The sequence below is a fragment of the Cottoperca gobio genome, chromosome 4, assembly GCF_900634415.1.
Source record: "Cottoperca gobio chromosome 4, fCotGob3.1, whole genome shotgun sequence".
NCBI lineage: Eukaryota > Metazoa > Chordata > Actinopteri > Perciformes > Bovichtidae > Cottoperca > Cottoperca gobio.
Window position 1 is genome coordinate 16,513,280 of NC_041358.1, and position 27,492 is coordinate 16,540,771.

Here is a 27,492-nt window from a genome sequence, read left to right on the forward strand (position 1 = left end):
TGGTGACAAGCTTGGAGATCAACACAGATTGTTGTAGGTTGATTTCAAGAAATAATAAATCTTAAATCTTTGTATTTCTTTGATCAATGTTAGGTCAACAGCTACCGTGTTACCTGTAAATTACATTGGTATAATGAATGCGTCATTCCCTACTGTTCCATTAGGGGAAAACAACATAATCCAACTCTCCCAAACCAGAAAACCAAAACATGAACACAATGTCAGGTTAAGGTGAATTAAGTTAAGGCAATTCAGACTTATTATAGGGATAGGGATATCTTTACCAGGAAGCATTTCATAATCAGTGACATGCCACGGTGCTAATCTCAACATACTGTACGTTACCTAAAATTCTGGGAATTTTTCAAAAAGAATATAGTCCATATTGACACCCTTCTCTAAACTCTTTTTTAGTCAGTATCATATACGATATTCAAGTCACAGAACTATCCACGTAGCCAGGATTTCTCCTGCGATCCTTGATCCGACCCCAGCAAGACATCTATGACTACATGGTAAGTGCACCTCTTACTTTATTGATTTAAGAATGCCATGGTAAAATTATTTTGTCAAACATAGTTCTGGTGGTTCCTGTGCAGATGACAAATTTAACTTAAATTAAAATTGACTTTGCAAACCTGTATTTTCCCTGCATCACATTTACTCACACCTGGAACTTCCAAGAGCCACTACGGCCTGACCTGCCTTGCTCAAGGGACCCATAGTACAGATGATATAATATCACTCACTAACTTGTTGCTTTTCTGTGACAAACCTACTTCTCTAACCTGGACTTTGCCACCACCCACCTGGAGAAAAATATTAATGTTGTTTACAGTGTATCTGGGAGCCAATACCCTCTTGCTGCAATGTAGTAAAATAAAGCAAAGAAAGCCTATTCAGTTCACTGCAGAGGTCCATTACTGTCACAGCTGTATGGTAGCAGGCATTTTACTATAGAGAAGAGTATTTACCATGCGAGGAAGGCTTGTTTTCCTTGTGCCCCCTGTACCTTAAAACCTGAAAACCTCATGCCTCTACATTGCAAGAAAAGTCAAAGTTTAGTGATAAAGTACTTTTAACAAGTCACTTCAGCAGACGGTGCTTTTCTGCACGAAAGCATCACACGCAAAGTGTGTCTGTGTGTGTGTGTGTGTGTGTGCGTGTGTGTGTGCGTGTGAATGGATTCCAAGACTAAAGCGCAACAGCTGGGTAGTTTACATGAGAAGCACAATCAATAACAATACTACAGAAAAAGAAACCAAGGGAGATGTATTCCTTTGCAAGTTAATCGTTAAAGCTCTACTATGCAATTCTATTTATGTTGTGGTCCAGCTGTCTGATCATCTTAAATGGAAAGTTTCTCTTAAGCAAGCAACACATCCAGAAAAAACTGGATTACATTTCCACATATTCCTCATGGTAGAAAGTTCCTCCTGCTGCCTCCTCATGTTTCAAGATGACCTAGCACACTTTTAAGGTGCATCCAACCTGATATGTTGTTCAGAAAAAGGCTCATTTCAGATACAGTATAACAACACACTGTTGGATTTAGAAATTTAAATTCTCATTCCTCACTGAGCACTAAACATTACCGTGCCCAAACTATTCAAAGAGCATCTGTCTGACTTGTACTGATATTGCTATGTACGGTTTAAAAAACACTTTGCAGTTTTACTTTTTTTGTTGTGATTATATCTCTCTAAAAGTGATGTGTGCATCATTTCGTTGCTGACAACGCAAGTGTGGTTTGACATTTGACAGGAATGTTTTGGATCTTAGCTGGATGTGTTGTGATGCCCATACGGTTTGTAGCTTCTGACTGATGGCTCCCTTAAATCAAAGCTCTTTTTCCCCGAGATCCCTTTCGAGCTTTTACTTCTCTCCCTCTTATCTTTCACTGCCCTCCCCTCTCCCTACTTTCCTCTCCTCTCTCCTCCGTTCTTGCCTCACTTCCTCCCTGCCTCTCTGCCTCCCTCCAGCCTTTCATCACCTTGATTCCTGTCTTACGACCTTACTTATTCTGTCTTCCCTCCATCTCTTCCAGTCTGTCTGCTTTGTCCTGTCCTCTCTTTTCCCTTCCACATTGCCTGCAGTGCTTATTTCAGGAGGAAATCACCCAACCCCCTTGGATATCCAGTACTTGGTGTGGAGAATCATAAATCAAGGAACCCAGAAGACTGATTCCTCTCTAAACTGTGCCCCTTGTAAACAGCTGACTGAAAGCGATGCAGTGTACCAACAGGCTGCAAGTAACACAAAACACAGGTTAAAGGATGTCAGATGATCAGTCATCATGAAGAATTGCGTGAATGTTTGTGGCCTCGGAGTTAACCAGACGTGAAGAGTTGCTTCTCATAAAACGGTTTGCTATCTTATGTGAAAACAAGAAAGACTGAGCACATCACAAGATTTGATATGCAGGGCATTGCTTATGTGTTGCTATTAGCAAGCCATAAAAAAAGACTGGAGGGCTGTAGACTGTAAGGTGTACCAAGTAAATGATACATGAATTTACATCCCACACAGCATTTCCCTACTTTCTGTTACATTTTTCTATTATATTATGCTATAGAGAATATCATTTTAAATAATTATCTTCACCTACAAAGCCCTTCATGGTCAGGCACATCTTATCTTAAAGAACAGAATACTCCGCTCCTAGAATGCATGGTCCCTGTGGTTCCTAGAGTCTCCAAGCTCCTCTCCTGTGAAACCAAGTCCCAGTTTGTGTTCGGGAGGCAGACACACTCTGCACATTTAAGAGTAGGCGTAAGACATTCCTCTTTAATAAAGCTTATAGTTAGGTCTGGTTCAGGCTTGCCTAGGACCAGGTCTTTCAGGTTACCACGTTTAATGGTTGCGTCTGAATCATGGATTGTGGCTGCACCTGTTGCGTGGTCCTACTTGATGCCCACTGCTACTACTTCTATTATTAGTCATATTCTTAGAAGTGTTTTTATTGTTACTTTTCCTTTTATCAATTATGTTTTATAGATGTTATTATTATTGGTATTGTTGGTGGCAACAGCTGGAAGCTGCTTGACATCCTTCTGGATCAATCTTTTTCATATATGTTCACAACATAATATTTCACATGGATTGTCTATGTTATAATTGTATTATGTTGTTTATTCTGTGCACACAACATCTATTGCACGTCTGTCAGTCCTGGGAGAGTACTCCTTCCTCAGTTGCTTCATCCTGGGGTATCTTCCATTTTTTTAGTTTTTTCCTTCTCCGCTGCAAGGGTCTGAGGACAGAGGGTGTCGTATGCTGTTCATATTGTAAACCCCTCTGAGGAACATTTATAATTTGAAATATTCCATGTTTTTGTTCATGCAGTAAACTATTACAGATATACCAATGGTCCCTCATGGTTTCTCATTAGACTGCTGAAGAATAACTTGTACAGCAACAAACAGCATTTGATGAGTAAATTTGTCACCCATCGTTTTCATCAAACTTTATTTGGATAAACAATCCAATACACTATTGGACAGCACTATATGTCACAATAGTGAATTTAGGCAACAGAGGGAGGATGACTAACATGCAGACAAACACACACATGGCGAGCTGGTAGGATGAAGGGATTTACTAGAGGCAAGGGTCAGGAACAGACAAGTTGGCAACTTGATAGCAGGTCAGGTAACAGGTAACAAGACATCAGGAAAAGGTACATGTGGCTGGATTCAAAGACTATAAATAAAAGAGCAAGATTGACAAACTGACAAGGAGCAGGTGGAGGTGGATGGTATAAGTAGTGTGGAGGGTAATTGGAGACTGAGGAACAGATGAGCAGGTAGACATATAGGAGTCAGGTAACAGGGACTGGTCGGAAAGTCAAAGGGCGTCTGGTGGATGGAAAGAGAATGACATGTCGGGAGAGTTCCCAAGTAATGGAAGGGCCTATTACTCATCTGATCTGATATTTACAAATATGTTTGTTTTACAATTATTTCATTTTGTGTTCATACAGTAAAATCGTTTCATATATAGATAAATAGCAACATGCAGTTTATTTGAACGTGCTATGCATCTTAGATGTTTAACTTTCTGAGAAGAGCTGCTGTTTAAATATGTTAACATCTGGTCAATTAGCTGGATCCCAACTCAACACACTTTCAGACTGCACACAGATATGTAACATAAAAAACTGACTCTAGATAAGTAGGAAAAACAAAAAGATATTTTGATAAATGAACTTTTCCATTGATCTTGAGTTTATAAATAGGATTATTTGAGGTTTAAGCTTTGCACCAAATGGTCAATCTATGGTGATCCACAGTTACTGCAGTAGTGATGCTTAACATAGGATAGTGACAGTTAACATAGCTGTCAACCTGCCGCTGTATCTGTCAGTGGATCCTTCTGGTGAATAAACATCTATCACGTAATGTTTATTAGCAATATAAATGCCTCTATGACGTGAAGCCCAGAACGACAGAAGATCCTCTCAGTTACTCACCATCATTTATTTTTATAATTTGAAAACGTTAACATTATACCACATATTGCTCTTTTTATAGGTAGGGACCAGGTGCTAATATGTATTGGTTTCTGTACTTCAGCATGGTGGTGTGTCTCTCATAAACAATGGTAACCACTTTCTAAACAAGCTTCTACTGGCGCTTAGTCAGGGGACTGCTATCAGCTCACTTAGTCAGGAGTGGGTTCACAGCAGATGTGACGTGGGCCTTGGTCGGAAGCAGCCGCTCCTTCTCCATGTGAAAATATTTCGAATGGCAGGTCCTGATCGGATGCCAGAATCTCCTGCCAGTCGATCACCAAGCTTCTCTCACCCAAAGGATTGAAATGTGCCTGTCATTTTTTGGGTGGGAGTGGAGGGGGAGTTTGGGCTTGAACATGCTGTTCTTTTCTTCGCTCAGTATTTGGATCCAAAGCCCCTCAGAAAAAAACGGAGTTTCTGTGAAACAATAAGGCAGAAGAAGTTGACTTTCATATATTCCCACTAAGCTTGTTTGAAGCAGTTTAGTCATATTTGTAAAGGGAATACAATTATAACCGATGAGACTAAAGAACCATAAAATGAAAGTTTTATGGGCATCAAGGGACTACAGGTGTGAAGAAATGGAAGTTAACGCTGTTAGGAAGCCTAGCTTAACACAATTAACATCGGTCTGGACTGATGTTCATTATTATGCAGTTTCAGCAGTTTACTGTGTCTTTACAGGCATTCAAGATATCATCATGCAGATAAATACCCAAACATAACCCTTATATCTTCTTCATGGAACAATAATTTTCCAAATTGCTGCCAAGACACACATTAGGAGAAGTGGAAGTAGCTATTCATGCACTGTTATCTTACGATAAAGAGGTAACAAGCTATTTTGGGTGCTTCATTGCATCCAGTGGTGTGATGTGGACACTTGTAGTAATATTGCTTTTGCATCACCTTTGTGACACTGGCACAATGCTACTGGTACACACTTTCATCTCTTATTATCTAATGAAGCAATGCCTGGAATATCTTTTTGAGCATATGTAGTATCTAAGAGCTGATGAATTCCCAAAGTGAAAAGTGTAACTTCAAGGCAAGAGAAGACTATTACTAACAACATTTTAAAAGTCCCAAAATACATAAAAATACATGCTATCAGGAGTTGATCAGGGATTTCCCCTTAAAAAATATATGATAATTCCTCATAATTCAGATCACAGACCCCAATTTTAAAAACACAACATCACAATCTTAAAGGCCTCATTCATTCCAAATATGTCTGCCAGTGGTAATTTGATGGGTGCATAATTGTTTAATAATTTGCTTATCATTTTCTAAGGAGTGTCAGGTAAACAGGTAAAAATGAAAAATGTGTCAACTATCAAAGAAGTTTATTATTTATATGATATATATATATATATATATATATATATATATATATATATATATATATATATATATAAGGAATGAAATAACTTAAAAATAGCACCACATAATATCCTCTACTTTCAGACCAGTCAATTTGCAACAGAAGGCATCTCTTTTGAATTTCTCACTTTGGACATTTTCTTACTGTTAATATATGACAACCTTCACTTTTATGTGGCCTTCTGAAGCTGCATGGAATCCGAGAATGCTTTTTAAGTCCAACAGTGAAGGAGCCGTGTCAGTGTCGGCGAGAGTGAAGCGATTGTGAATTCTATGTGATGATTAACGTTGTATTCAAGGGAGTATTCAGCTGGTCTTATCTCAGCCCCAAGCTAAATTGCTCTCTTTTTTACGGCTCTGTGAATGCTCGAGTGCCACCGTATTATATCATATGTCCCCCTAACGGGTGAAGGAGCGTTCCATTATTTATTCATGTACTTACCTTTTTATTTCTATTTGTGAGAAAAGGAAGAAAAAGTAGGAGACAACCATTCTCATCTTATTTTGCAGCACAGTGAAACAATGTTTAATATCATGAGTATATATAAGGGTTGAGTAAATATCGGTATTTACTTTTTTATAAAATTGTATATATTTTTTCATTCCAGCAATGACACATGGGTAGAAAACATTTATAAATGTAGTATAATGATATATATATATATATATATATATATATATATATATATCAATACACTACATTACTGTATATATATATATATATATATATATTACTATATATATATATATTATTTAAATATAATTATTGATGCATTCATGTGTACATCACTTTAACCTCTGTAGTATATAAGTGGTGATTCAAATTGATTCAAATTGAAATGGGTTTCTGATTAACATTAGGAAACTGGTGTAAAGTATTTAGGTTGAAAGGTTTTATAATAGAAAATAGTTCCAATAGCATCTCAAAGTACAAATGGTAGGTGATAGGTGGTATGATGAGGACAATACTAGAGTAAATGTACCTAGTTATATAACACAACTGCAAATCAGGGTATGTGTTAAAAAAATATGTGAATAAAAACTATTGACAATTGAAGTGCAAACACTATTCAGGTTCCAGCAACTACTGTAAGTCTGGGAAACATACGGTGTAAACCATGGTCTAAACAAAGACATATGGCTCTTTAGTTTACTGCTGTTGGTTTATGTGTTTCCGTGAAGGAAGTGCCATCTCATGGTGAAACCCTGCAATTCAATGAATGGGCGTGTTTCTGGAATCTAGACACGTCTTGTCAGGAAACAGGACGAGGGGGCAAGAACTTCTAGATGGCTGCATCTTTACTGTTTGCACATATACAGTATATGCATGTCTAAAACAATGCTTTGTTGTATTCTTTACTTAGTTTTGATAGCATGAGCTCCGAGAGCGTCCTTGGCCTCTGGCTCTCACTCCCACTGAGGTGGTGTGGAGCTTCCCTGCACTCCACCGCTCCATAATGCTGAACTCACCGGGAGAGAATGGTAGAAATGCCGGGGAGAGAGATTTGACTTGTAGCATATTTTCTAATTGCTGCCACGCTCCTCTTTTTTACTTTTTTTTGCATCACTTTCGCTCTTATCATTCTCACTCACTTTGCTCTTGAGAGTGAACCTCAGCAAGTCTGATGAAACTCAGATGTTGCTTCCATCATTACGGATGTCATGTTTACTCACATGACAGTGAGGTCAAATTTGTAGAATTGAATTGCAGCCACAAAGGTTTTCTAGGTACTTTAAACCAGTGAAGGACAACATACTGTACAATGTTCATTCTTAGGATTTAAGGCCCTGACACACCAAGCCGATGGTTGGCAGTCGGACTGTGTCCGTCCTTCAGTTAGCGTCTGTCGCCCTAGTTTTTGCAGTATGTCCCGCACCGTTGGCACTAGTCAGCCTTTGACGGAAGCTTTTCAGACAATTCAGCATATTGAATTGTTATTTGTTATTATATATATATATAGATATTTGTTGTTCAGCTTAAGCCAATCAGTGCAAGAGAAGAGAAATGGACTTGAGTGAAACAAGCAAACAATTAAAGTCAAGAGGCCATACACAGAGGTTATTTTAATTTTCCATCCTTATCTCATCTGATCATTGCGATACTCGGATATTTTCACAAAGACATGGCCCTCTGGAACGAAGCTAAGTGGCGAAAGAGTGTTGTGAAAGTAGTCGTCAAATGCCGTTTTGTTTTAATGTATGTATCGTAACATAGGCTTGTATATCCACAGCACTACGTTTTTCGGTTTCACTTTTTGAATGCCAGCTGGTATGGATAGTTACTTCCTTTCATGCAGGTGCAGAATGTACATGCTAGTAGTCTTTGTGGTGTGTTGAAGTGCAATTTTTTGGCCAAGACACTAGTTATTTGAGGTCAGTTTGGTGGGTCTGGACCTATAAGATTTAGTAGATTTAAGAAAATAGTGCATTTCCGCTATAGTCACAGTGATAGTAGCTGCTGGCTTTATTTTGTGGATGTCAAAGTGTACTGACATTTTAGTGACTCTCTATGTCTTGGCAGTTTCTAGCTTTGACCAGCAACTCTATAGATCATGTGCATGTGACGTCACGCTTACGTCCCAACCCGTAAATCAGCCATGTTGGATGATATACACAACCAAGATGGCGCCCGTTCGCGTGGGAGTTGCTGCAACGCTTCGTAATTTTCTTTATATTTAAACGTTTTTAAATACTACATTTTTAATTTAGATTGAAAGAAAATGGCAACCGTGTGCGCAGTGTATAATTGTGGTCATAACGCTACTCGTGACCCAGAGAAACGGTTCTTTAGATTTCCTAAAATCATCAAAAAAAACAATCCACAAAAGAGGGATGAATTACTGTCTACCGAACGCCGTAAGCTGTGGTTTAGCAACATAACTCGTGAGGATTTAACAGAAGAAAAAGCACAATTCACCCGTGTGTCTGGCGTCCACTTTATATCTGGTAAAAGCTCCTGCTAAAGCTATGTTTTCAATGTTTACGTTAAACATTTGTGCTTATGATATACCCGAACACTGTAAGACCTTACTTTTCCACATCGCTGACTGGTAAATAAGGCACTTTCTTTACATGTGATGGCAGCCATTTGCTCTTTTCTTCTGTGCATGTTTTTGTTTGGCTTATTCTTGAGACTACTTCACTTGCTGAAAAGCAAAGCACCAATGTGAGAACATGCTTCGCTTAATCCAGCCATACAATCACAGTGTGCGAGGATAACATCGCCGCTCTTCTCACTCACAAACCACGGCTTGAGCGGTGTATCTCGAGCTCTTTGAGAGTGATTTACACGGGCATGGACGAGCACCCTGTCATCTTTCAGTGGTTTGGTAAGAAGACTACCAACCCAGCCAGAAACAAAGACATTATAAGCATCTAAGCTCTTGTATGCCTTCATTTGTGCGTTGGTTGCCCACGAAGTTTGTAGCACAAGGTAGTTCACAATATCCGGATATTCAATCGGCGGTAATGACTCCAAATCCTCAATATAATCCGATGGCTTTAGCGTGTACGGGTCACGGACTTTTTCCTCTGAATCTTGCCTTTGCAGAGGACTCCAGAGAGTCAAAATACTTTCAAGAAGTCGAAGTTGTATTGCTGTTGTTGTTCGCTTTAGACAGCGTTGTTGATTTGAATATCATCCACCATGGCGTCGCACGCATACGTCACACAGTTTTGTCACGTGTTTGCACACTACCTATAGCTGACTCTGTTGGTCCACAAACATTTCCCCACCATTTGGTGGCCATTGTTTTCGATTTTTGACTAATTCTGTGTGTGTGTGTGTGTGTGTGTGTGTGTGTGTGTGTGTGTGTGTGTGTGTGTGTGTGTGTGTGTGTGTGTTTTTGTGTGTGTGAATGTATGAACGTGTGCATGCATGTATGTATAGGGTCACAGCTATAGCAAATTTGTTCTTGTTAAAATGACTTTTCCCAGCCGCATTTTCCCTTTTAAAAATCATCTTTCTTTTTTAGAGAGAATAATTTATCGAGAGGGTGCCTCTTCACCACCTCAAAAGAAATAAAAGAGTGCTAATAGAAATTACAGTTAAGCCCCCCTCCCATCCTTAAACCCCCAGCATTAAGCAGCAGAAATGATTCTGAACACAGTTGTTGACAAATGGTAATTAAAAGATTTGTTAATGTCGAGTGATTAAAAACACTGCAGGCATTTCACAGGGAAATTCAGCATGCAAATTGCTTTCTCTGCAACTGCTGGTGTTGCTTCGATTGTTGAATGAAGAGCCTCTTTTCCACTGTTATCATAATATTAAAGAGCTGTCACTTCTCCTGTAATGGAATGCACAATGTGAAGAATTAGCATTTTTTAACAGCTATCTTGTTTGTGCCAGGATGAGCAATTATTGGCTAGATCTGTTTTTTTCTCAGAATGGTAAGCAAATTCTCTTTCCTCCAAGAAAGATATGGTCAGTCACAGTCTGAGAGTGGTTTCTCCCTGAATGTGTGTGTGTGTGTGTGTATGAACATGTTATTTCTCTGTTTGTTTGTTCGATTTGCATGGGATAAAAGTATACAATGTGATTCTTGTGACAGGCTTGAAGCATTGTTTCTCCACATCCCTCCATCGCAGTCTGCTGCACACTGTTTACCAAAGGCAGGTATGATGAGGATAACCATGAAAGAGGAGTTGCCCACCAAAGTCAAACAGTATAAAATGAATCATCCTGGGACAAATTATTTGTGTGATGGAGTATTACGCACCTAAATCCTCATTGGCATTGTCTTCATTGAGCATTTCTGGATTAATTCACTACTCAATACAGGTTAATACCTTTAGTGTGTTGCGTTAACATAAAACTGTGTCATTAGTAAAGCCATTTTTCAGCTCATACAGTTGCCTCTATTTATAAAGGAGACTTTTACAATGGCTGCCACTTGGCAAAAGGTGATAATGTCTTTGTGTGTAATGTGCTTAATATTTGAGAAAAAAAGGAATTAGAATGTTTTAATATGAAAGAAGCTGAGATGCTGCCTGGTAATGTTATGTCCATATTTGCATGCAACTACACACACACACACACACACACACACACACACACACACACACACAGGGACAGAAGATCGTTGTGATTTCAGACACTTATGAATCATTGCCATTTTGCGTTATCACTGAAAGGTGTAGAGTGGCACACAGCCTATTTTCTTATCTAAAAAATGTATGTATTGCATTGTCAAACTGACAATACAATACGTACATTTTCTTTCAAGCAGAAAGAAGTGAACGTGCCCTGAATTAGCATAGTTCAAATACCATGTTCAGCTTCAAATACAGTGGTGATGGGTGGTTAAGGATTATTCAAACAGTTAACAGTTACATTACCTGTTATCAGCTACAGGAGCAATCAGACGTACAGAGCCAAATGGAGACACGATATTTCTTTGTATCTGGGCTTATTCTTCAAACACTTAAAAAGACAATGACCACAATGACAGCCTAGTTTATCAATACCTCTATTACATGTACACATTAATGTAATTTTGTTGGAAAGTTGGAAGGAACAGTATAACAATCTGCCTGTTCGTTAGATGTTTTGTGTTGTGTTTTTACTTCCTGTTTTATTTTGTTAATTACCTGTTCTCTGTTGTTTGTACTTCCTGCCCTTGTGTTTTTGCCTTTCTCCCCCAGCTGTGTCTCGTTCTCTCATTTAGTGTCTGTGTATATATCCCTGTCTGTCTCAGTGTTCTGCGCAGCCTGTACGTGTTCTGCGCAGCCTGTACGTGTTCTGCGCAGCCTGTACGTGTTCTGCGCAGCCTGTACGTGTTCTGCTCGGTTTGTTTATTTGTTACTTTGGATTTTGTACTTTGGATTCAGCTTTTGTTATATCGTCTGCTGAACTGCTTTTGGGTCCTCTCCTACACCACACTGTGACAAACAGTTGGTGGTAAAAGCTTCATCTAATTTAATAGTAATTGTAATTTTATGTATGAACAGTATAACATATTCAAGTCAAAAGACAACCTGAACACCATTGTTCAGTGTTATTTGAAGACATAATGACTACATACTGCATTAGTTTGACACAGATTCAAATACATGGTCTAACATAGATGTAAGTTTGAAGGTTCCTTAATAAACCTGTGTGAAGGCTGTGGTATACATACACCCTCCTATGTGATTCTGATTCTGGAGCTCGTGGAGTCCAGGAGATGATCAGGTCATCTACAGACTGTGATGAACACAGATATTAAAAAAAAAAAAGCGATTCATCTATTAAATTAGATCTCATGTTATGCTTTGAGTGTAGCAGTGTTAATATAGCAGTCTTATCCTATAATACACACTGACAATATATAATGGCTACAATATATTGTAATGTCAGGTGATGTAAATGGGATGAGATTAACTTAATTGAATGAGGAGGTTGTCCTGGCAGATAGTGACACTGCCCAGTAACAGAGATCATAAGATCAAATCTTCTGATAGCTAATGTATCCTTCCACTGCCATGTTTCTTGTCCTTGAGAAGGAGCACAAGTCTCCTCTTGCTGTGCTAGCTTAACACCCCTTAGTGACTGGCTTGTCTTGTTCTCTTTTAAGTGCATATTATAAAGCACAAATAAGGCTTTTTGAATTTAAGTTGAAAATGATGTTCAACTTCAGCTAAGAGTATCAAGCCACATGTTTTTCTCATATGTGTGTGACCCTGGTGTGGATAGCAGGTTAATTAAATATTTAAGCTTATGTTTACAATTATGCTGGTGCTTAAATTGACAGTACATGTCAGGCTGGTGTGCGCAATCCAACTGGGACCTAAATGCAGACAATGCAGGCCGACAGCAACAGTTCAGGGGTTTATTGCAGAGGTGAATGAGCAAAAGCTTACAGGTAAGCAGGCAGACAGGCGGGTAAAGGTGGCAAAAGCAAAGACAAATGCACATAGCAACTGTGCAACATAGAAATGTTCACAATTTGCCTCTGACTGTGGAAGCGAGGCTGGAATAAGTGCTACAGGGCTGATGAAGGAATGAGATGCAGGTTAAGGGGTGGGCAGGGAAGGCCAGGCAACTTTGGAGCAGATGATGACAGGTGATAGGGAAAGGAAGAAAATGGCAATGCAGGGGCCTGGGCATAGGGAATGGGGCTGGAGAGAACGGACTGAGGAGACAGACTTTCTTACAGTACACTTTTGCAAAAAAAGATTTTCCATAAATCTACAACCCAGACAGCCAGTTTTTAAATTGAGATTTCAGTACCTGATACCAGTCACTGATACTGAATCATATCCTAGCCCTCCTCTGTAGATTCTGAAAAAGCTTTTGAAGTGCAGCCATTTAACCTTGGTAGCAAAGTCTTGCTCCATTATTGCATATTTATTTATTTATGTATTTCTTTAGCTGCTTTAAGTGGAAACATGGTGAGATGAGCAGTGATGTCCTGTCTCCTGTGACTCTTCCGCCTGCTTTGTTAACAAAAAAAAGAAAAAGGTCTGTCTGCTGAACCAAGATGTCCAGAATGGAACGATCAGTCACATATGGTGCTGAATGTTCAAAAGACACTGATCGCAGGAAATAGAAAGATCCACCTTGCCTGCAGAGCTATTCTGTCCCATATGCAGATTGTGGTGTGTGCATGCTTTCTTCCCACAGATGCCATCTGTATGTGTTTAAGTGGGTTGTCATCCACCAAAGTGATTTTCATCTTTCCTCATATTTGTGAGTACAGCAGAATTAGGTTGAAAGAGAGTTGGGGGAACCACGTTTAGGGAAATGAAAGGAGTCTTTTTTTTCAATGTTCTCCTCATTTGAGGTTGTGAGCAACGTTAATAAATGTAAAAAAGAAATGTGCCTTATAACCCATAAAACACTTTATTTTATATTTAAGCCCACTGTTATCAAAAATCAAAACAATTTTACAAAACATTTTATAGGCTGAGGAACCCTGGATTGATTTACGGAGTTGATAACCACCATCGTAGGCTTAGTGGGATCACAGTTGTTGGGGTTAGTTTACAGATTACACAAAGATATTATTACATTACATTACAATAACTTACATGCACTCGCTCCCTATCAATAGGGCGACCAATTTGGGGGTAAAGTCAGACCAAATTCATACAGTGGTAAGAGGAAGAGGAACATGAACAGTGAAAGAAGTTTAAATTCAATTTTCCACAGATTGGAGAAATGGTTTCTTCCATTTTTGAACTTCAATGTCTGCAACATATTTTTCCTTGATTTATTCTTTTACTGCACCTCCATATGTCTATTTTTCTTTTTCTTGTTAAGTCCTGAAAAATACTAAAGCCCTAAATATGATTGTGAGCATACTGTCTTCTGGAATTGAATGTCAGTCCAAGTTTCAATGAGGTATTGAGGGGGAAATGAAACGGAGCAAAAAAACGCCATATGACAGGACAGCTGTCGGGGAAGATGCTCTCTTCTCTTGCTCTTTAGTTCCTTTTTAAGTGTAGCAGGATGCCTCTTGGAGTTTGGCAACGGAGAGCTGAAGCAAATAAGTTAGTATTTGGCCTAGAAAGTCAATTAAATTCATACACGTGTGAATAATTTTGACAACAAACTGATGGTAAAACAAAGCAGGCAAGCTGAATCACCATGTAGCCGTTGCCACTTTTTAGTTTCTTGTCAAGTTCAGAATGATGAAGAAGTAGTTTGTTGATCTGCCAATTTAAAAACAGGCTTGATTCTGTCCACTCTCCACATTATTGCAGAATACGCCTCCAAAAGTCATATACACATTAAAGCTTGTAATTAAGTGGGGACATGTTTTTACAACTGCCACCATTTTCTCTGCTGTTCAGCCTCAAAAGCCACAATCTCTTCCCAAAAAAATATTATAATATACAGACACAGATGTCAGGAAGAAGCAGAGATCTGGAGTAATGTTGTATCACATCGTGAACTTGCGGGTCAAAGTTCACCATGAAAACAAAATGTATGCAAAGAAAACTGGGCTGATTTATTTTGAACCAGCAAGCAAATCCACTGATCACAGCTGATCCATTCAAAAGTTAACATAATTAGTTGAGTCTGTACATAAAGTTATTGGAACCAAACAGAATACAGAATAGTTTCTGTAACACAAAGTCCTAAAAGTTCAGCTGCAGATGAAAGTGAAATAAAGGAGCACATATATCACAAATATGCCCTGGCCCATTTCAGCATCTTAATTGTTGCTTTTGGTCATTTTCAAGCCAGCTGAAAACAATTAATGGTGATTGGATTGGTTGAGAGAAGACTGAAGTGGCACTATGGGGACATGTTTGCCACAGCAATCTCCGATTTAGAGACAGAACTGTCTCATTACTTCCTGGGTTGTGGCAGCAAGGAAGGTAGGAGAGGTGAAAGTTGACAGTTAAAATGAATGTGAAAGGTTTGCTGCTGATCCAGGTGAACACCCCATTCTTGCTGTTTTTGCAACTTGTATCTGCTTTTAACTCTTTTCTTAGGTTTCCCTCAGGACTGCAAGCATGTACAGTAAAACACAAAAAAGTGAATATCTTAGTTTAACAAAGACAGCAGTACTGCCTGGCAGTTGATTCCTAACTGTATTAATGTTGAAGGTATAAGTCTTGATTTAGGCCACAGGACGAGAAGGAACACTACCTTCTCCCCCAAGATGGTCACCAAATCTAGTTTTTTTCTATTTACATTTCTCAAACACAGCCTACGAAGAAAAGAAAGGAATGATGAAAAACCTGGGACTCAGGGAAGGCCTAGAATATGTTGGAAATGCATGTAAAGACATTCAATATCCTTTTGTCAAAGTATAACAGGGTTGTCATGTTTGCAAACAAATAAGTTACTTATTTTTCATCATAACAAACCCAAATACACACACACACACACACACACACAGATGCAAATACATCAACACATATCGTAAGCAAAACCCATATACAGTATATCAGACACCCGCAGGTCTCCAGTAGTTGTTGGATTGTATCCCATGAAGTCACAGTGTTAAGAGCTATTATGTTCCGTAAGATGAAGTGATTATATAACCAATTATTTTGGAAATTATCCAAAAACATTATTTTGTATACCAGACTAGAGTGTGCACAATGTTTTTTCTCACTGACTATAGTTTTATCTTTAAATTCTCTGTTCTCAGGACATGTTTTTCTGTTGGGAGAGTACAGTGACTAAGGCATTAACAATTGTCTTCCTAATGCCACGGGACTGCAGGCAGCAGACTTTGAAGAATGTAATTGTCCTTCAGTTTTGTTTGGTCTCACTGTTTCTTGGAGCGTTTTTTAATTACAGCTGATTCAATTTTATGTACCTCCGTGTCCCAAGGACAAGTGAAGACAGGAAAATGGTTTTGTTAGCTGATCAGCTTTTTTACAGTTGGATAAATCTAAACCACAGAGAACAGTTTCAAAATCTCTTATCTCTCTAATACAACAATCCACAGCCTACAACCAGTTCTCTAAAGCAGGGGTGGGGAACCTGCGGCCTCCGGGCCGTATACGGCCCGCGAGACCATTTGATCTGGCCCTCGTGGTAATTCATAAACGCACGCAAAAAAAACTAGAAGTAAAAGAAAAATCTAGACGGCAATAGACAGGCGACTGGCTGTTTTTCCTGGCCAAGGTCAGGGTCCTTGAACACAACACAAGCGGAACGTGCCATCACGTGGTCACGTCATGTCAAAAAACTTCAATATTAAACAAGACTGTTAACATCGGTGAACGCACCATGGCGAGTGTAAAACAGAGAAAGGTGGATGCGGAATGTCGCACTTTCCTGGAAAAATGGACGAACGATTATTTATTTGAGGAAGTAAAAGGCCAGTGTGTCTAGTTTGTGCGGACGCGCTTGCGGTGAAACACGAAACATGTCAAACTGCACGAGCTGAAAGGACAAGTGCGTTTGGATAAAGTTAACGCTCTTCGGCAGTGTTTGGCCCAACAAGCAGCTCTCTGCAGAGCGGAACATGAAAACATGGAAAGATAGAGAGGTACACCACCACACCAAGAACAGACTGTTCCACCATTGCTGTGCAATTATCACTGCCATGTGCAATATTCACTTTATTTTCTATCAACCACTTGGTACTTATATTATTTTTTATTCGATTTAATTATTGTGTACTGCCTTTTTACTTCATATGTTCTTTTGCTGTAACAAGATAAATGTCCCCGTTGTGGGACTAATAAAGGATTGTTTTCTGATAAAACAGAAAGATACATGGATATAAAAATTGCTTTTTTGCATTTAGCATATAACAAAAGTGAAATGAATGGGCTGTGTCTTAAAAGAAATTGCAGAGGTTATGAGTTCAATAATTAGTACGGCCCTCGAAGGATGTTGTAAAAAAGAAATGGCCCTTGACATGAAAAAGGTTCCCCACCCCTGCTCTAAAGAGACAGACATCATCTGTCATCCATTCAAAAGACACTTGTGGTAACTTTTGCATTAAAGATGGTGATTAAAGGTTACGTTATGGCAACAAAAAAACATGGTCAAGGTTATGGATCTGTTACAGTTGGATTTTGAAACAAAGACAGTTGGCGGAAACTGCAGACCTAACTGATATAATCTTTTAATTTTAAAGTGTAGAAACTCCTTCCCCACTTCCTGCCTGCCTACTTTCGGAGCAGTGACCCTTTCTCCACTTCCTACCCCCACACTTCCGGCGCCCTCGCTCAAACCACATTGTTTTTCCTCCTTGACTGTAGTTTAACCTTTAATTTCACTCTTCTCTGGACACGTTTTTTCTTTCAAGAGGTGACAGTGACTCATGCATTACTATAACAATTGTCTTCCTAATGCCACGAGACTGCAGGCTGCAGACTTTGAAGACTGTAATTGTCCTTCAGTCTTGTTTGTCCTGACTGTTTCTTGGAGCGTTTATTAATTACAGAATCTCCCTGATTTAATTTAATGCACCTCCGTGTCCCCAGGACAAGTGAAGACAGGAAGATGGTTTTGTGTTACCTGGTCAGCACCTTTACAGTTGGATAAATCTGAAATACAGAGATAAGTTTCAAAATATCTTATATCTCTCTTTTTTAAGTTCAATTTTACATGCGTTTAAAATGCAAATGTATAACCTTAAAAGTAAAGGAAAGTGAAAACAGACTTTCCTTGTGTTTCAAACTCCTAAACTGTATGAAAATTAAACTTACAACTACCAGCAGTGACGCAAAATAAAAAATAAAAAAATATATATCTTATATCACCAAGAAAACCAAGTTTAGAGCATGGGCTCTTTTCTCCTATGGCTTCTTTGATCTTTGATCTCTACCTCTATATCATATAGTCTATATGATAGATTGTTTAATAGTTATCTGAGTTTTGTGGTATTTATTCCAAAATGTGTTGCTACTTTCACTGTTGGAGAATCAAGACAACATATAGAAGTCACAACTTATTTTAAGACGGAGAAACAAATGTTTCCCTCCCCAACTTGCTGACCATCTCAGCACTCAGGGAAATTAAGATACTTTCTTATACTGCTTGCAGCTAGAGTATCCTTTCAGAAAGTTTTCATGCCACAACCCCCAGGATTACTGGCTTCCAATATTGTCACAACCCCTACACTACAGTATATGGCAAGTATAGTCTAGTTTACTATCGCTAGCAAAGACAGCAACGGTCAAATCCATAAAACTCTGCTTAAGGTAAGCAGAACATTGTAGCTTGAGACAGTTGTTTTTTTGCTTAGAGCAAATTAAAGTTGTAGGAAACATTTCTGGAAAAATCTGCTTACATCACAACTCATTTAACTTTAGCGCAGCAGGCTCATTGTCTCTATCTCTAAGAGTCAAGCACACTGTTATGCATATTTCCATAATAGTCATCTCAATTAACTGAATTGTAAGTAGTTTCTGTTGGAGTCCAATTAGATGTGATGTTTCAGGGGAATAGAAAGGGCACTGAGAACTTTTGTATGATGTATTATTGAATGGAAATTAATGGCAGCTTGTTTTGTCAGCTGTTACTGGCTATCTCTCCCACCATCTGTTGTCTTTTACAGAAATAAGAAGGACCTCTATTTCTCTCCCTTCTCTTTGTATTTCTCTCAGTCTGTCAAAAGAACAGATTAAGATTGAAAGTCTTTGAACAAGGCTCATAGATTCACTTCTTTACAAAAGGCTTCATGTGCAAGGACCATACTGTTTTGTGAAATACCCTCTGAGGCACAAACAGATACATGTTGTATGGTTACAGAAGTGTCATCTGTTCATTTGGAATAAAGGATTTCAGGTACCACTGTGTCCCCAGGACAAATGAAGACAGGAATATGGGTTCATGTTACCTGATCAGCTTCTTTACAGTTGGATAAATGTGAACCACAGAGAACATTTTCAAAACCTCTCTAATACAAATATCCGAAGGCTACAGGGTACCAATTTCCATTCAAAAGACACTTGTAGCAACTATTGCATGATTACGGTATTAATAGTTATGTTTAAGCAACAACAATTGGTCGAGGTTATGGAGCTGTTACAGGGGCTTAGGGTCTGAGACAATCTTATTATTTTAAAGTACAGAATGATGTCTGGGGACAAATTGCCTTCTTCAGGATCTGTCTACATGTTTTGTATCATACAACTCAACCATCCCTACTTCCTGCCTGCCTACCTTCGGAGCCCTTTCCCTCACCTTACCCTCACCCTTCGTTGTTTTGATGAGACTATGACCAATATATCAGTTGTTGCTACATAGCTAGGTAGGGCCCTAGCTAAGTCCATAAAAAGTAGCAACAGAAACATCCCAACAAAAAGCTACAATAGTAGTAGTAACAGAGCTGTACAGGTTTTTGCAAGTGGACTGACAGCAATAACAATTCTTAAATAAGGATTAATTTTAAATTTTAATTGATCCAAGCAACCATTACGGCAGCTTCCATGTCAGACCTGAACCTAACCCCCAACTGCAGTCTGATTATCAGACTACTGTGATGCATCCTTTTTAGAACAGTTTGAACATAATGCCATTGCTGCCTGAGGTACAACACAGGTGCCCTAGATCTCTTTTCCATGATCTGAACTCTCAAATGTCACTTTCCTCAAATACCTGCTTTGACTAAAAACACTATTCACACGGGCTAACCTGTACCAAGCCAACACAGCAAGGTATGAAAGCTTCCCTTAAACCATAGACCATAGTGGAGGATATTGATTTTTCGTTGGTGTCTAGCCCCAGTAGTCGTGGCATTGTTCCAAAAAAAAGCCTGCTGGGAATTGGATAGAAGCAAAGAGTAGAGAGAAAAAACATGGATTTGAATACTTGATAATCAAATTAAGTTTCCAAGAGTGCCATGGAACACCTGCACGGTGCTGATAAGACAAATAACAGAGGGGGTGTATGGGAAAGAATAATCACAAGGGACAGGAAACATATAAAAGCCCGTACAAGGTGGGGGATAAGCAATGAATAATGTAATGAACTTGTAACCGCTCAAAAATTATCTATTTTCTTTTAGTCTTTTGTTTCCTCCATCCCTTTCTTCTCTTTTTCTTTTTGTCTTTTCTTGCTCTCATACTTATTTAAAAAAATCTCCCTGAACTCAATATCTCTAACATCACACAAGACTAATATTCAAAAGGATTTAATACCGAACAAAATTAATGTTACTTCCTCAGTAGTCAGCCACTACCAGGTCACTGTGTAAAACCGGTGATGGGCAAGTTGATCTTTACTTTTAAGTACTTCCTGACAAAGCCACTGTTCAGAATTACAATTTATAAGAAATTGTTCCTGTCTGCAGTTCAACACCAAACTGTTTCTCTCATCTCTGCACCACTGGGGTTATTGTACCTTAATGATGAGAAAGCAATTTCCTTCATCCCATCAAGCTTCCTTAAAATGAAAATTGTGAGATGGAAGTTACAACTGGTTATGTTCTTCAACGCCTCTGAAATCTTTATCAGGGCAATGGGAGGATACCTGTTGTGGAAGTAAACTAAAAGCTAGACGCTTGTCGGCTTGTTTTTTTTAACATTGGCTGAATATGTACTGTCACTCACTCTTCAAAATGAGTTACTTAACCAAACGGGATAAGAATAGTCTGTAACATTACACGCTGATCTGACAGGATTACCGTGGTGAAATGGCCAGACATTTACACCTACCTGATAGAGAAACCAAGCGTATAGTAAAGAGAAACGAAGGGCATATAAATCATCCTATTCCTATAACTATTGCATTTATAGTATTTGTAGAAGGAAAGAGGACTGAAACAGTTGAAACTGTTTTGTTTCTGGCCATACGACTAGCATTAGCTAACAAAGCTAACTATAAGGGTTTATAACACTTGATGCACTGATGTTGTTTCTTTGTCTTCTAATCCTAGGGCAAGAAGGGGGATAATACATCCTCGGGCAACAAGGTTGGTTCTACAGCTATTATTACAATTATAAGCATATCCTCCCTATTCATATGTAGCATGAGCATCGGAATTTCCACTGATCTGGAAACCACATAGTTGACGTCATTGACAATTAATATTTAGAAGGTCAGTCGAAATAAGAACACAGCGGTTTTCTGCCAAGAGATAGACACAATTTTGGAGCAGAGTAGAGTAATACAAGTAAGCATGACATAAACATTGGGGCTTAACCTACAAGCTCTATTTTTATGTTTTTTTATGCATTCCAGCATCTAATTTACATGCAAAGTATATGTCTTAATCATTGAAAATGTTTAATGTGTAGCTAAAAAACGGTTCACTTTTTGGATTCATTATGAAATGCGATAATTTGTGTGACTCTTCGTTGACCACCAGACACCCCCGCCCCCCCATACACACAGAGTTAGTTTAAAGACCTAGGAGGAGTATCTAACATTCACACAGATTATGTTTTTTGGCGATTTTCACTCATTTATATATTTTTATTTTCAGGGCTACACTCTAAACGTTCTGGTTTAAACCCCAACAAAATAATCCAGCCGACAATGATGCCTGTAACCATGGTACCCCACTCCAGTTTGTGTGTGAATGGCAAGGGAGGAGAGGGAGAGAGAGAGACGCTGTTTTGCTGCCAGAGAAGCCGCTGACTGAGTTTACTCTGAGCAGCAAGTCGCTAAAAGGGTCTATAAAGTCACAAAGTCCAGCGAGAAAGGCGACAATTTAGCAAACGTGTGCATGTGTGTATGTGTGTGTGTCACATCTCACAATAAAAATATGATATTCCATACATTAATGTTGCAAGATAGTTGAATACAAAAGAAACATGTGGATAAAGCACACATATATCCAATAATGATAATAAAGATAAAAATAACAACAATAATAATGCTGATTTCTTCCTGGATGGAATAACGCATAACGTCTTGGTCGCATTTTGTTTTCGATACGTCAACTTTTCTACCTCAGCCAAGTGTAAAAACCTTTTTCTTTGCAATATTTGACTTTTTCCAAATTTGAGGCTTTTCAACTTCATTGTTTTATGTGCAAATTGAAAATGTGCAGAATAATATGGATGGAGACGTTGAGTTGACTGACTCGTATAACTTGTATATGTCCAATGCCATATTCTTTTGGGCATTCTCGTTTCTATATTATCTGCAAATGGAAACTGGTATGGTTAAAGTTAGGGAAACATTGTGGTTATGGAAAAAAAAAAACTACGCTTAAGGTATGGCTACTGTTTGGCAACTAAAACTCTTGGTTAAGGTTAGGAAAACCCTGTGGTTTTGGTTAATGAGGTGAACCTTTTTTTGAGCAGCAGCTACATGTCCAAACCATATACATTCACATTGACATTCATCATTTCATTCAAATGACTCCTGCAAAGGCTGCTATGTGGCTGAAAACTTGACTCCCAAGACATGCAAAACCACATATGCTCTTTTATGCATCATTGATTTGATAACGAATATAGTAGGAAAATCATATCTGATTTTTATAAATTGTGACAGTTATGGATTAACAATCGGATATGTAGATATAACAAGATAGCAGTTTCAAGGGTTGGTTTGAGAGATTGCCTCATATTTAGTCAAACCTCGAGAGGCACACATTAACCAAATTGGTCTATCTACAAAACTGAACATGACATTATTTTGTTAACATTATTCTTTTGTTCCTAAAATCACTGTGGTTTAACAGATTTAGAATTGAGAAAGTGTTCTCGGCTGTAATGTCAAACACCCACATGCTCCCTTAACTACATCAAAGTATAACCTGAATACATAAAGTTTCTCCCAAATTAGGCTTTTCTGTGTATCGTCATCACCACGACTTCTCCCTGGAACGCTCTCCTGTGGTATTAAGCCACAACACTGCAGGCACTACAGCTTCAGCCATCTGGTCAGCCTGTCTGCTCCTCTCCTCTTCTGTCACTCACTCCTGCCCCCTCAAGTGTCACTCAGCAGCCTGGTGGGCGCTGTGGTTGCGAAGCAGCAAGAGAACATTAGCATCATAAACTCTAATTACTGAGGTTAATAGTTGACAGTTGCAGTGCAAATACGTCAAGGGTTCTCAATTTAACCTTTATTCAGCGAGGCAGTCTAACTGAGTGTAAAACCCCACCAGGAAACTGTGCACACGAGAGAGAAGCTCTTAAGAATGATCTTCAGTTTTTAGACGTCATAAAACCACACACACACAACGTGTTCATGTTTTACCACCACAGCATGTCAGTCACCTCATATTGGTTAGTTCAAACTTCTCAATATGAAGCACTGACTCATTAGTGTTAAGCAGAGTGAGGAATTTTGTTTTATATGTTTGATTTGTAATTTCTTAATACATGAAGACCACACAAGACCAAAGAAAGCCAAAGACTGGTTACACTGTGTTTGGGGTATCTCACGGACCCCTAACAGCCAATTAGAGATAAATATTTTATATGGCCATTGTAAAACTAGTAACATTTGTTAAAGATATGGCTATGTTTTGTTTCAGCTTTGGATATACTATATAGACTTGGACCAGACTGGGCCATCAACAGCATTTTAAAACATTTACAATTCTTCCTTTTTAAACCTACACCTACTTACACATGCAACGGTAAACTTCGATTAAGATGATGCTATAATTAAACCAGGACATATCACTTGCAGAATCAAAATATTTCACAAATTTCATTAATTTTCATTAAAGACAATCCCAGTACAAATTGTTGCTTTCCATGCACATTCAGTCATTGTCACTGCATCAACCACATGGGGATGTAGTGACATGGACGGGCAAAAAGCAGAGATCTTCAAAATTCTACATTTAGGTATTTCAAACTGAATTTATTTTCATGATAACTTTTGATAAAGATAAGTGATAATTAAATGGACAATCCAATTTATTCTGTACTCTAATTGTTCCATGTACTAACTTTTGCTGTAAAAATGTAATCAATTGTTGAAAAAGTATTAAAGTGACAGTAAATCAAAAGTTTGAAAGTGGGTTTTAAAGTGGGTTTTGAAAGAGGAAGCAGGGACTCCAGGTCACATGGCTTGGCAACACAAGTATTGAGAGCAGTCTTAAATATGACTGTTACCTCCTTAAGGCAGCTGTTCAGAGCTCCCTGCAGAGCTCCTAATGAGAATGAAATCCATGCACTAACCACATGAGTGTGACTGTTTACACGCCGAAGTTGTTAAGACTCTCCTATTTCACACCATCTTGCTGTCGTACCCACACCTAATGTAGCAAAGTGTGGAACACTTGCATACACAGGACTGTATGTGCAGTGGTGTGTATCTCTGCATATGTCCAACACTTGGAAGAGCTCAAAATAATATCCACTGTAAATGCACACCCTCACAAAGACGGTACATACAGTAAATGAGTACAGAAACTCTGTACATAATCGTCTTATTCATCTGTCCTCTTTATCTGCTGATTTCTCGCCTCTCGATTTTTCTCCCCGATTTCATCTCTCCGCCATCTTCCTCTTTGCCTCCTCTATCTCGATATTTTAGTATCCTCACACACCTTTCTCTATCTATGTTGTCTTTTCAGTTTCAAGAGCAGCTTATATAGAAAGCAAGAGAGAGTGCGACCTATAGTTAAAGCTATGTTTACTCTTTTGCTCGTCCTTTCCATTGGCACACTTTGCCTGAAGTTTGCAAAGGGCTTTGAAATAAAGGGAAAAGAGATGAAGGGGACCGTGTAAGATAGGGAGAGGTGTGCGTGTCCTCAGTGTGAAAGCATGTACTTGTGTGTTCCCATCTGCGTGCAGTTATCTGTGTGTGTCCTGTTTCTACTTCCCCCATCTGTCCCTTCTGCCTTGACGTCCCAACACTCTTCTAATGTGCTGTCCAATAAGCCAATGATTATCATATCAGTGCAATATTAGCTTCTATCACCGCCTGGATGAGGATCAGTAATTGCTGTCCATGCAGAGGAAATGGGAAAGGAAATTACGTCTGCCTATACAAAGAGATCGTTTCCTTGTTAGTCCGAAGGGACTGTGATTACCTCCGTGTGTGTTTGCATGCACATGTGTAAACTTAAAATGTGTGTTATTGTGTGTGTGCAAGCCTATTAGCCTGTGTTTGTATTTTTAATAGACCTTCTCAGTATGCAGATGAATCTGGCACTAATATCAGAGTTGTATTAGGGAGACGATTTGGACAAGGGCAGCACTGATGTATAGTTGTCTCCTGCTGTCTGTGAGTCAGGTCTTTTATTGCTATTAGGAATACAAAGCTTGGTGTTGTTGTTTATTCTAATGCACTCTCTTTGCCAGTAAACTGGAATATATTGCACATATTTTTTAATGTTCACTAGTATTTCTTTCCCCAAAGGAAAATAGATTGCAGAATATCAAACTGATCCAACTCAGGCATCTGAAACTGTTGGATTTTTAAACAAAAGCTTGCTTGGCATACAAATGATCCGTATAGTATGTCGAACCTGTTATGCTCAGTTCATGGTTCTAGACTTGAGCTTGAGGTGAATCTGACTCCTTACCTTAAGGGGGGGTTATTTATCTGTATTTCACTAATGGCTTTAATGATGCTACTGGTAGTTATTTGGTTTCTTTCCACATCCTCTCTTTGCAGCAGACATGTACGTATGCAGCCAACCATAAAGAGATTCAAGTCTTGCTATTAGCAACACCAAACCACTTACTTTATGTGGTGGAGCTGAGAAAGATTATCTTTTTTATTACATCTGTTATTCAATATTAAGTCAATCAGCATATTCAAAAAGAGGCCCGTGTACTGTACCAGTACCGTTATTGTTGATATGAACGCAATTAAAACACACCAAAAAAACATATACTGTGCGAGTATAATACTATGTACAATGTTGGGAAAAAACACAAAATTAGCATTGGAAAAACAACGTTATTTCTCCCCCAACATTTCTTTACAATGAAGACTGTAAAGGGTCATTATTAAAAGTCGAATGCATGCCCAGTTTGTAAATGTACTGTTTATGCACTATTGCACATACTGTGTCCCTGCCCTAAACAAGATGTAGATAATAATAATAATAATAATAATAATAATATAATAATAATAATAAGCTTTATTTGTATAGCACCTTTCATACAAGAATTGCAGCCCAAAGTGCTTCACAGCAAAAACATAGTACAAGATTAGACAGAGCATTTACAGTACAATAATCACAGTGTTGATGTAAATGAGTGTGAAGTAGCATTAAAAGTAGTATACAAATAGCAGAATTAAAATAGTATAAAATAGAAGAATTAGAATAGTATAAAATAGCAGAATTAAAATAGTATAAAATAACATTGGAAATCATGCGAAGTTTGCCTATCTGTGCCGTACTTAACGGCCCTCCTGAAACCACATTCATCACACCATTCTTGTAAATGTTTTAAACTATCAGAGCCATATTTTGAAAGCATGAGATCAACAATGGGCCCCTGTGGCCTTTCAACTGCTTTACTCCCTTTGCTACACATTCTTGGTAGTCTTCCCGTTTTATAAACAAACCCCAGTTTGTTAAGTTTTATGAAATCTATCGGTTAAATCCAGTTTTTCTCCAATAATCTTACACATTTATCAGAGAAACTTCCCCTTTTCCCCATGGTAAAACAGTCTATTTGATCTCAGGTTTTTCAAAAATACACACTCTGAAATTTTTGGAAGTTACCTTTACACATTCAATGTTAAACCAGTTATAGCAAAAATTAACAGTACAGAGTGAAATCATTTAAATTAGTTTAAAGTGGCATAGAGTAGCAGCATTAAAAAATTCAGCATTAAAAGGCTAAAGTAACGAGATATAAAATATCACCATTAAAAGGCTAAAGTAACGAGATATGTTTTTAGTTTACTTTTGAAGATATTGAGCGAGCTTGCCTCCCTAATGTCTGCAGGTAAAGTGTTCCATAGCTTTGGTGCATAAGTGCAAAAGGCTGCATCCCCAATTTTATTTTGGATGTTTCTGGGAACATTTAATAAACCAGTAGTGGATGGTCGTAATGTTCTTGGGGGCACATAGTTGATTACAGAGTTGCCAGTGTAATTTGCTGCGGTTCCGATTAGGGCTTTGTATACAAGAAGGAGGACCTTAAAGTCAATTCTAAAAGTTACTGGAAGCCAGTGTAGAGCGGCTAACACTGGACTGATGTGTTCTCTCCTCTTGGTTCTAGTCAGCAGCCTCGCTGCAGCGTTTTGGATGAGCTGAAGTCTCTCCGTTGTTTTTTTGGGGAGGCCGGTAAAGAGTGCATTACAATAATCGAGT

General features: G+C 38.5%; 1 long non-coding RNA gene across 1 annotated transcript; it reads left to right on the top strand.

Moving 5' to 3' along the window:
* The first annotated feature begins 15,151 nt into the window (after window positions 1-15,151).
* On the top strand, window positions 15,152-22,016 carry LOC115007482 (uncharacterized). Its single transcript, XR_003832186.1, has 3 exons — window positions 15,152-15,205; window positions 21,181-21,216; window positions 21,730-22,016. It is a non-coding gene; the product is annotated as an uncharacterized LOC115007482 (long non-coding RNA).
* Window positions 22,017-27,492: the final 5,476 nt, after the last annotated feature.